The 10,825-nt window shown below is 27.3% G+C and overlaps 1 protein-coding gene across 1 annotated transcript in view; it reads right to left on the bottom strand.

The window, feature by feature from the left end:
* LOC106793537 (quinone oxidoreductase) overlaps positions 1-8,851 on the bottom strand; it is a 19,653-nt gene extending 10,802 nt beyond the window's left edge. Inside the window, exon 1 of the mRNA XM_014760548.1 lies at positions 8,560-8,851. The gene's annotated coding sequence lies outside the window, so the exon portion shown is untranslated. The remainder of the gene's footprint in view (positions 1-8,559) is intronic.
* Positions 8,852-10,825: the final 1,974 nt, after the last annotated feature.

The following is a 10,825-nucleotide window of genomic DNA, read 5'->3' as shown; positions in this document are numbered from 1 at the left end:
TTTTTTTTTTTTTTTTCAAATAGAATAATCATTTTTAGAAATTCGATTGTATATTTGATTACTTTATAGTAATTTTTGTTTTTCAAGAAACTGTCATGCAATATTACGCTTTTAATATCTTTTGCAAAATTCGATTATATAATATTGTAATTGGGTATTCATTTATCTAATATTATTTTTATTCTAACGTCTGTGTTATATGTACCATTTTGCTAATTGTTTCAAATCGTTTTCAGATATTCGCGAGGCGAGAAAGAAATGATTTAATTTTTTTCTATCAGTTTTTATTAACGATTTTTGCGAAATTAAAAACTTGTTTGAGACAATAACATATAAGAAATGATTTTTTGAAGATCATAAAAACTTGACTTCTATAAACTCTCTGATGTATTAAAGATTTTTTTAGATAAACTAGATAAAAAAAGAACAATGATATTTATCTAAAATTAGCTGCATTCCTATTTATTTTATCATTTAGCAAATTAAAATATTTCGTCGAGACACACGAGACAGGAGAAGAAATCATTTTCAAATACTTTTTGAAGAGGGATTTAGATAAACAAATTACATAATAATCTATTTCGTAAATTAAAAATACTTCTGTGAATTACTTGAGATTAGAAATATTATTTCTAATTATTATATGTTCCGGAGAAAAACATTACAATATTGATCTCTTTTTTTTTTATTTCTTTTTTCATTCCGTGATATATTTTATCTAAAAATGTAATCATACAAGTATCGTATACTGAAGAAATGACGATAAAAAGAATTGAACTATCTTCGTTCATCCATCTATTTATAAACAATGATCTTCCCTTTTCTTTCTTTAGGATCCTTTGTTCTAATTGATCAAGTAAATTCAGAAACGTTTGCCACGTTTCTTTTTATCTCCTGGTGTTGTTCGCAGAACACAAAAGTTTTTACTTATATTCTTATATACCAACGCATCAAATTTTCAATATTCTTTGCATAAACTTTACAAGATTTTTCGTACAACGAACTTATATTCGATTCATAATTATTATTAATTATTTTGATATTACAACAAATAATTGGCCAGGATATTAAACCGAGCAATTTAGCAATTCTTTGGAATCAACACTTTCCTTGGTTACTGCAAAATTAATTATTTTTCATTCTCGGTAATAATTATTTTGATAATTTTTTAACAATTTGTATTAATTTTCTAAGAACACGGGGAATATATATTTTACTTTAACAAATTAAGGTAAAATAAGATAAATACTTCGTTAAGGAAGTTCAACAAATTTATTAGCAACAAAAATTAAAATGATACTTATATATTAAAAGAAGAAGAAAAAGGAGTAAAAGTTTCTTGATTAATATCAGGTGTCATTCTCATCCGCTGTGTCAGAGGATAAAATTCCAAAGGGCTAAACAAAATTGTTTCTTTCAAACAATTTCTAAATTATATCTAACAATATAAGAAATAAAATTAGAATTACGTTAACATATTTTTTGTTAACACGATAAACGTATTTATTAATAAACACAAAATAAATTAAAAACAATATTTCCGTGATAAGTAAATAACATTATTTATAAATATAATTATATTATATAATTATATTAAACAACAAATTAACGCAATTATTCTTTTTTAGATATTAAAAAATTCGATCAGCTTTTATTATGCTGCTATGATAATCATTAATGGTAATTAAGTAATTCATTGTTATTATCAAAGAGATATATAAATAAGGAATTAATTTAAAATTAACATACACATGTGGAATCACACTCATTCTTATCGATTCTTAATTACACGCTGGTATCTTAGTGTGAATTTCTAGAAAGTAGAGGATAGGTATATCTAGTAAAAATAAGAAGATACTAAAGTCCTGTTATACTAATCGTTGTAATACTCGAGATTAGAACAGTTCCGATGAATAAATAAGATTAAATCCAAAGCAAAAAAGATTTTAAGTGTGATGTTTTCGTAATACGAAAATAAACGAACTATGATCTTAAAATTTGAACATAAACAAGTTAATCTTTTTATTTAATATTTATTCTCCTTTTTTTTTTTTTTAATTAGAACAATCGATAAAATTGAATAGGTGTTAAAGTCTAATGTAAGTACTGTGAAAATGATGATAAACGAAAATCAAATTAATTCGATGAATCGTCGATATCAAATAGAATGATTTATGGTTGTTGATGAATATTATAATGAGTTAGTTTCTATTATTACCTAGCCATAAATAGAACTAACTGTAAAACCACAAGAAGGCGTTGACATTAGTTTGGTCACTGAAAGAATCCCACACATGTGATATACTCGAAATACCTGGAGAGTTGATCAAAAATTTTTATGTTAGATGATTACAATAATGAATTACTCAACTTGAAAGCTCACATTTAAGCTTGCAATATTACAAGTTAAGAATGAATTTTTATAATTGGCAAAAAAAAAAAAGAAGAAATTCATTTAAAAAGTCTTAAAAAAGCAGTAATCAATTTTGAACATAAAAAAATGTTTTTTAAGGTTTCTGAGTAAAAACGTGGCCCACATCGTATACGTATACACACATAAATATATATATATAAAAGATAATATAAATTGAATTACGTTCGTTCTCTTCTGGTGTCGTCCTCAAAAGGCGACATTCGCTTTTCACGATACCAGCTCGTGGACTGTTTCACAATTGCACGTGCCTTACGCAGAGTATCTGTTATTTATGCATGTATTCATATATGCTCTCTGTATGAGAATGTGCGTGTGCGTGTGTGGCTGTGTATATACATAAAAATACGTTGTGATCATATGCGTTACGCACAGACACATATAAGAAACTTTGTGTCCAAGGAGAGTAGCATCATTTTATTTCGAAGCACGTGTATTGTGTTGGTTATTTACACCGTAAAGAAAGAAGGAATAAGAAAAAAAATAAGAAGAAAAAGTTATTTAGAGAGACCGTTCACGGTATGAGCACGAAAACAACGTGTGCTTTTTGTTTTCTTTTTTCCGGTTTGTTTATCTGTATTTCGTATTTTTTGTTTCTTTTCCGTTTACGTATTAATAAATAAACGATGATATACATATACGAGAGTTTCTTGAAATGAAAGTAAATTTAATAAAAGAGAAATGATTTTTTAAGATAGTAATAATTATATTAAATGATAAATAAGACAACGTTTGTATCGTAGTTGCGAAGATGTGTTAAAAAAAAACAAAAAAAAATAAAAAAGAAGAGATGTTGTTACGACGTAATAATAATTGTGTTAATAATCTAAACAATTAATGTTGAATTATTTGTTACTGATCTAAAACAATTTTTATGATTTTGTTATATGAAAGATTTGTAGTAAAGAGATTAGTGTTAATAAATTAAAATCTATTTATAGTTGGAAGTATTAAAAAGAAAAAAAGAAAATAAAAACAGCAACTTTTTTTCTAGATAAATTTGCAAAATATTTAAGTGTATATATATTTGTTTACGTCGAGAGAAACGAGATAAATGTTTTCAAAACTTAAATTCGAAATTTTGTAGAAGATAGAATCATTTACGAGAGTGCTGTTTGCTATGGTTGAATGACATTCGAAGTGATCAGCTGATCGCTCGGTCACGTTAAAAGGGAAAGGCATATTAAACGCGTTGTCCCCTGATTTTGATTTTGTCTGACTCATAATTTCTATCTATCTCGGTTGTGTTAAAAGTTTTTTAATCTGTAACATTACTCTTATTGTAAATTTGACCCTGAAATAAAAGCAGTTCCGATATAATATAATTGATTGCTTTTATTATCTAAGAACTTTTGAACTATACCATGTATTATCCTATTTATTTATGATTCATTTAAAATATAATTTTATAAATAAATTTTTCAAATATATGTATGTGTGTGTGTGTGTGTGTGTGTGTGTGTGTGTGCGTGCTTGTGTATTTTTTCTTCAATATATATATGAACGTTTAAAAAAGAAAATATTTATTATTTAATTTTAGAATTCTAAAAGGATGATTCATCTAATTATATTGAGCTTTGTTTTTGTTATTACGAATAAAAGAAGATCATAGCTCGATGAAATTATATAATACTCCGTAAACAGATTTCTTATTTGATAAACAATATTATTATTACGATAAGAAAAACGTATCGAAATAAGGTGCCATCTAATAAGTTATTATTTCGTATAATTATTATTATTTTGAGTCTGTTTAATTCGCTTAAAATAAGCCATCTTTATCTCGTATCTTCAAAAATGATAATCAAAAGTAATTAATTACAGCTTATTTATCTTTGTTATGTCTACACTTGCTATATAACAAGAAGAACAACAAAAGAAAGAAAGAATAAAGGAAAGATTATTAATTTATATCTTTTTAAAATATTTTTATCAAAATACAAAATAAAAAAAAGAAAGAAAATACAAATTTGTAATTAATAAATTAAAATTTCATTTATCTATCGCAATTAATTAAAATTTTATGTCTCGTTCGACGATAAAATATTAACGTGAAAAATAAAAAAGAGTAAACAAAAAGAGAATTATAAATTTTAATGTTCCCGTTGAAAATGAAAAATGTGAGAAATGTTGAATGTCTTATAATTGTGTAAATTATTCAAACTGTATGTAAAAACAGGAAAGAAATAATGGAAAGATTGGATACCTAAGAAACTTGAAGTCACTCTTATTCGTGTACAATACAAAATGGTGAGAATGAACGATACAAAATATTTTTTCTTATATGTATACATAAGAAGACGTAAATATTGACAGGAATATTGCGACGTGCGTTAGTTCGATCACGTTTGCGCGCAACAGAATTGTAAATTCATTTTGAATTTTAATGCCAAACACACACACACACACACCCTTTCGTATTATATTATACAATAATAACAATAATAATTAAAAACAAACAACATTTTTTTTTTACTAATAATATTTAACAAAAAATAAACAAATTTGATTTCCTGTAAAATGAAAAAAAAATATAATCTGTAAATAATATTAGAAAAAAAATATGAGAATTTTTCATAATAAAGTTTTATAATTAGGTATTCATATTCTGTTCTCTTTTTTCTTTTTTTACAAATTTATCATGTAAATGTAACAGACACGCGTACACGTTTAAATGTTTAGGAAAGAAAAGGAAGATACGTTTCTTAATCATTTTTTCTTCAAATTCGTCTTGTAAATGTATCCACGAAAACGCCCACACAAAAGGCGTGTATATGTATACACGAATACGTAAAAATGTTATAAATGTAAACGAAGATACCGCAGTGACTACTGCATTGCAACGAAATCTCGAAGAAGTTCGTAAAGTATCATACGTGACCAACAGGGCTTCTGCATTTCGTGAGTGTAATGACCTTTGACACCAAGAAGGAAAAGAAAGATGGAGATAGTCATTTAAGTATATGCCTTAATGTAAGTGATAATTTTTAAAACACGTGATCTTATATATTAAAATTTATTATGCGTGTATACGTGCTCGATGACACGAGTTAGAAAATTTTCTATCGATAGATTAATTAACTTTTTCTAGTTTATTTTTTCTTCTTTGATTTTGGATAACCTTTAACCTGTAATATAAGTAAATTCTACAGAGGACAATGTGATGCGAATGTTAGATAAAGAAAGAGATATGCTAATTATCTAAATAACTGTCTTCAAGAACAATTTATATATTCTCCTGACTCTTCTTATCTATCTATTTTTAGACAACAAATAAAATTGTCTTAATAAACGATACCATTATAACATCTAACGTACGTGTGTGCGTGCACACACACACGCACACACGCATATAAATACACACGAATCAAACTATAATAACGAGGAGTTATAATTAAGTCAGTGGCATTTATATTACTCGCAAATTACTCATCGTTTCGTTCATTTCGTGATAATTTAATATGATAGTTGTGATAGTTGATATAAAGTTTATATTTAATTTATTTTGTAAAACTAACAATAAGTTCAATTTCTGGGTTGAACGGATTGTAAAAAAATAAAATCTATTTATCTATCAATAAATTATATATGATCAAATTAATATTAAAAGAAAAATTATATATTTTCTGTCTTATGTTTTTCTGCAAATAATTTCTAAATTATGTATCATTCCAATGAATTAAATTGTAACATATAAATGATATTTTATTTTCCATGAATTGAAACATTAACGAGATTAAAAGTTTCTCGTTTTTCTATGACGTAGAACACGTTATGTTCAATTTATAATATCATTTACCAACTGAGATTTGTCTTACATTAGATTGAAACTGATACGTTGAGAACGTTGATGAATCAATTATGTTTCATTAGAGTTACATCATAAGATCGATATTAAACTTAAAAAAAAAATATCGCTAAATAAACGTTGATCTTGACGTCAATCATTTTTATATACTTCCAATCAAATTTTTGTCGAACGTTAATTTTAAGATCATCTTTTTTCTTTTATTCTCTTTTTTCTTTCTCAATGTTTTTTTTTACAAAATTATGCATATTATAATAAGTAGCACGACGTGACGTTTGAAATAAAAGTAAACATATAATATAAAAATAATTATTACGTAAAATGAGAGACAATGATAATTCGATTTAAAAATATAACTACTTTAATTTATTTCTGATTGTAATAATAAAAAGAAATAGATCTAAAGAAGGGTAGTAGAAAATATTTTTAGATGGATTCAAAGTTTTAAGATGATTTGAAATATCAATTATTCTTTTTTCAAACTGTTCGACCTTGTAGTTAAGTTTTATAAATTGAATATGCGCTTTTATAATTCGCAAAAGAAATGAATATGAAAAATTTGTAAAAAGAGTAGTTTATTTATAGGATTACTTAGGAACTTTTGGTTTAACCCTTTGTATCAAAGAAATCTTCTTCTTCTTCAAAAAAATACTTCTTCCGAGCAGTTTCTTCAACTACAAAACGTACGATTCTATTTCTAGAGCTGACACATTTCGAATGTTCCGAAAACAAAGTTAATAATGCTGTCAGTGTTACGTTTTCAAGGGGGAAACATACTACGATGATAACTCCAAGGACGTTTATGCTTTACTCCTACCCGATCGAAGACAATTTCATATGAGTTGCGTCACCGAGATCGAGTTCTTCCAGGTCATCGGAACAATAGCCTTCCATATCAAAGCGGATGAAACTATTTATGTGTTCATATATTTATATTTATCTCTTTGTTATATACACGAGTATTCAGATCCAAGTTAATTGTTTACGTTAGATACTTATTCGCAGATGATCGAAATCTCATTGATTGGATGTTAAATTAAATTGCTTAATTTAATATATTAATATCGATAATTAATATTTAGGGTAACAATTGTCATTTTTTTAAAAGATAAAATTTCACAATATTAATTATATTCATTATATTTAAATTTAATTTTTAACATTAAAAGATTTTTTCGAAATAATTCATATTTGTCGTAAAAGATAAAATTGTCCCTCCCCCATCCACCAAAAATAAATAATATTAAATAAATAATAAAATAGAGTGAATCATTGTCGATCAATATCAAAAGTCGAAGTAGGATTGACGAATCAGCTGTTTTCGATCAGCGAAGTATCTCACACCGAGTATCATGTGTGTTGTGTTACCTTTTAATCGTTCGAAAATTACAGGTAACATAAAAATCAATTTGTATTTTTAAAAGTAAATAAATTTACGAGCAATGTTGCTCGTTCCCATTTAAATTTGATTCCTTCAATAAGGATATGGTAAGTGCACGTAATAACTGTTATCCGTGTAGAGATGAGTTAAACGAATGAAAAGGAATAGGATAATCGTTGACGTCCCCTCTCCTAATATATAATAATAATAATATATAATAATAATATATAATAATATAATAATATATACTCCCACTCGTTAGTTCTTTTTATACTTCTATCATATTTGATATATCATCACTGATAGCAAATGTCACGCGTGTGCTGTTTCTAACCAAATATTTGTCTTATACGAATAACGCGTTCTTGAAAATCAAACTTTTTTTCTTCGATAACAAATTAACGATATTTTGATCAAATTGGTTAACACGTATAACAAAAGTGTACAAATATTATGTATCCGTATTTAACGAACGTATTATGTGGATTTATTAAATAGTATTAAATGTGTATTTTTAGAAAAAGGTATATCACAGTGTGGGGAGCGTTAAATAATAATTTCACGAGCACACTCTCTCTACATCCGTTTGTTTAAACATTAACAATGAAGGTTCATGGTCTATCTTGCATGATACGTTGAGAAAAGTTCATTTCGAATAATAAATATTCTTCGTCGATTTGTAATAGATAATATTCGAGAAAAACCATAAAATTTTAACTTCATGATACACATATTTCGATTTTACGAGGTTTACCCAAAGTTTCTAGACATATAGTTTTATCGAACTCGACAATACAAACATTGATTTTTTCAAATGGTCCTAGGAACTTTTGCAACTACCCTTTCCCGTTTATCCTGCATACACCATTTTATAAAATTGTCTCTAATAAATTCGCCTATATATCGTAAGAAATAAAACGATGCTTTTAGAGCTCTTACCTTTTGCACTGAACGATCCTTTCGAAGCTGACGAGCTCGGTTTTCTTCTTGTTATCAGAAACGTATGTGTATTAAATAAATACAAATAAAAATGGTACAAAAGTGTAGACTGGCAAAATGAATAAAAAATGAATAAAATGGAATTACACAGATCGTGGCACGGCTCGATTGGTTCTAAGTTTCTTTTTTCCAAGATTTTCTTCAAAGATTTAATGTTAGGAGGGTCCAACCCGTAGAGACACGACTGCAATGCCCATAGGTAAAACCAGGAGGGCGCTTCAAAAGGGAATCCACATCGCGCCGACTCCGAAAACTTCGCAAACCACTTCCTATTCCTCCCCACCTCTTATTCCTCATTCTATAACAGCTCCTGTCGATGTACTTAGCTTCTACGTGTCTCCCTCTCGTAGCTCTCATCTATGGGAAGGGATGTCATCGATCGTATATAGTTTGTATGTATTATATACTAACATATTTCTACTTGTATGCTTGGAAGGTCTATAGCCTTTCAAAATTTTTCAATGGATAATAGAAATCATTCTTTTGTCATACTATTTTAACATGCCGTTTTTATATCGATGAGAAAAAAAAAAACCTGTTCTTTTTCTACGCTTGGGGTTCAGGAATATTCTTAAGGGTGCAAGATTCTGTAACGGTTTTAATTTTTCTCGAATCCTATTAGAATTAAATTCGAATGATTCGTATGTCAAAGTTTTTTTATTTAATTCGATCGTTGTTTTTTATTTTTTGATATATGTTCGTTATTTCGTAGAAATTTTCTTTTTGCAAATACGATTTTTAATCGATTCGAGGATTTTGTTATTACAGAAAACTGTATTATCTACGTGGGGTAATAGGAGTTTTTACTTCTGTAGAAATTGTAGTTTTTTATCTTATAGATATAAGGTAATGGTTTTTATTTTTGTTGAAAATCTCATCAAGTTCAATGTTACCTACAATTGAATAGAATTATCTCCTAGTAAAATAAACCGTAGAAAAGTTGGTATAGAAACTCAACAGCCAGAAAACAATGAATAAATGATTAAAATAATGAATGAGAAATGATTAAATAATGAATTATTAAAAATTGAGGAGCCGGACAAACAAAAAGTGAGCAATTGATTGAAAACAAAAAACAATAGAAAAATTCATTGCTTTGCTTAGAAACAAGATAAAACGTTTTTGTATTTTAAATTATTAATAACTAATTAAATAAAATTAGGTAATAAAGTGTGCAATTATAGATTTGAAATATGCAATTAATGTGCAATTAAGAGTACTTATTTATTATTTTCTGCTGTTTAGGTTCTATGCTTACTTTTTTGTGCTAATAATATTTTAAAATAAGTATAGTTAAATTGGCAAAAACTATTATCCAAAATATTAGCAAAATGTATTACAAATTATTAAAAAGAAAAAGGAAAACGAATGAATAAGATCGAACAAAAAAGTAATAACATTTTTACTTCAAAATTTTACGAATTTATTGTAAAATACGATAGTTATACTTACGTAGTTTTATATATCGTGCACCGTTTGTAAATAATAGTTTCTCGAATGTAAGAGTCAAAGGATTTATGTGGCTGCGTTCGACGACAGGCGAGTATAAACTAGCGTAACAATCATAAAAATCAATTGTTTTTAAACGTCGAAAACTAGTGCGCACAACGACTAATCATAAATTCCCTATCAATATGAGTTTCATTACCTATTTTACTCGCAGATTTTTTTACGAGACCCGTATTTAACAATCGTACAATTGTTTTATCCCATAAATTTTCTCTTACCTATATATATATATATATGTCCCCCTTCTCTCTCCGATTAAAACATAAATCATATTGTATTTGCGTTAAAAATATGCATCCATTCTTTTTCGTTAACGCATGATCGTTTTTTTTAATCGAACAAATTCAATAGTTTTCAGTCTATGAACGAGAGTGTTCGTACAATCATTGGGGGTGGTGGGGGGGGGGTGGTTTGGGTAGAGATTTTGTAACGTGAATTTGTAAGAAGAGGAAAAGGATGAAAATGGATCGTGGAAGCGTTAAAAATCTTTAAAGCATTGAATCTCGATACATAGATAAAAAAAGAAACGAAAGAAAGAATGATTGAAACAGAGAGAAAGATAGAAAGATAGAAAGAGAGACAGGGTGTATGCATGTAAAAGAGAAAGTGAGAAACTAAGCAGAAGATTAACCAGGGAAAAGAGCGTTGAAATTCTCGCGGCGGAAAATCTCTTCGGAATGAGGAAGTAAAAGATATT

This window comes from Polistes canadensis, unplaced genomic scaffold (genome assembly GCF_001313835.1).
Source record: "Polistes canadensis isolate GaletaPanama2010 unplaced genomic scaffold, ASM131383v1 scaffold_15, whole genome shotgun sequence".
In the NCBI taxonomy this organism is placed as follows: domain Eukaryota; kingdom Metazoa; phylum Arthropoda; class Insecta; order Hymenoptera; family Vespidae; genus Polistes; species Polistes canadensis.
Note: the sequence above shows the minus strand (reverse complement) of the source record. Positions and strands in the feature narration are given on the sequence as shown.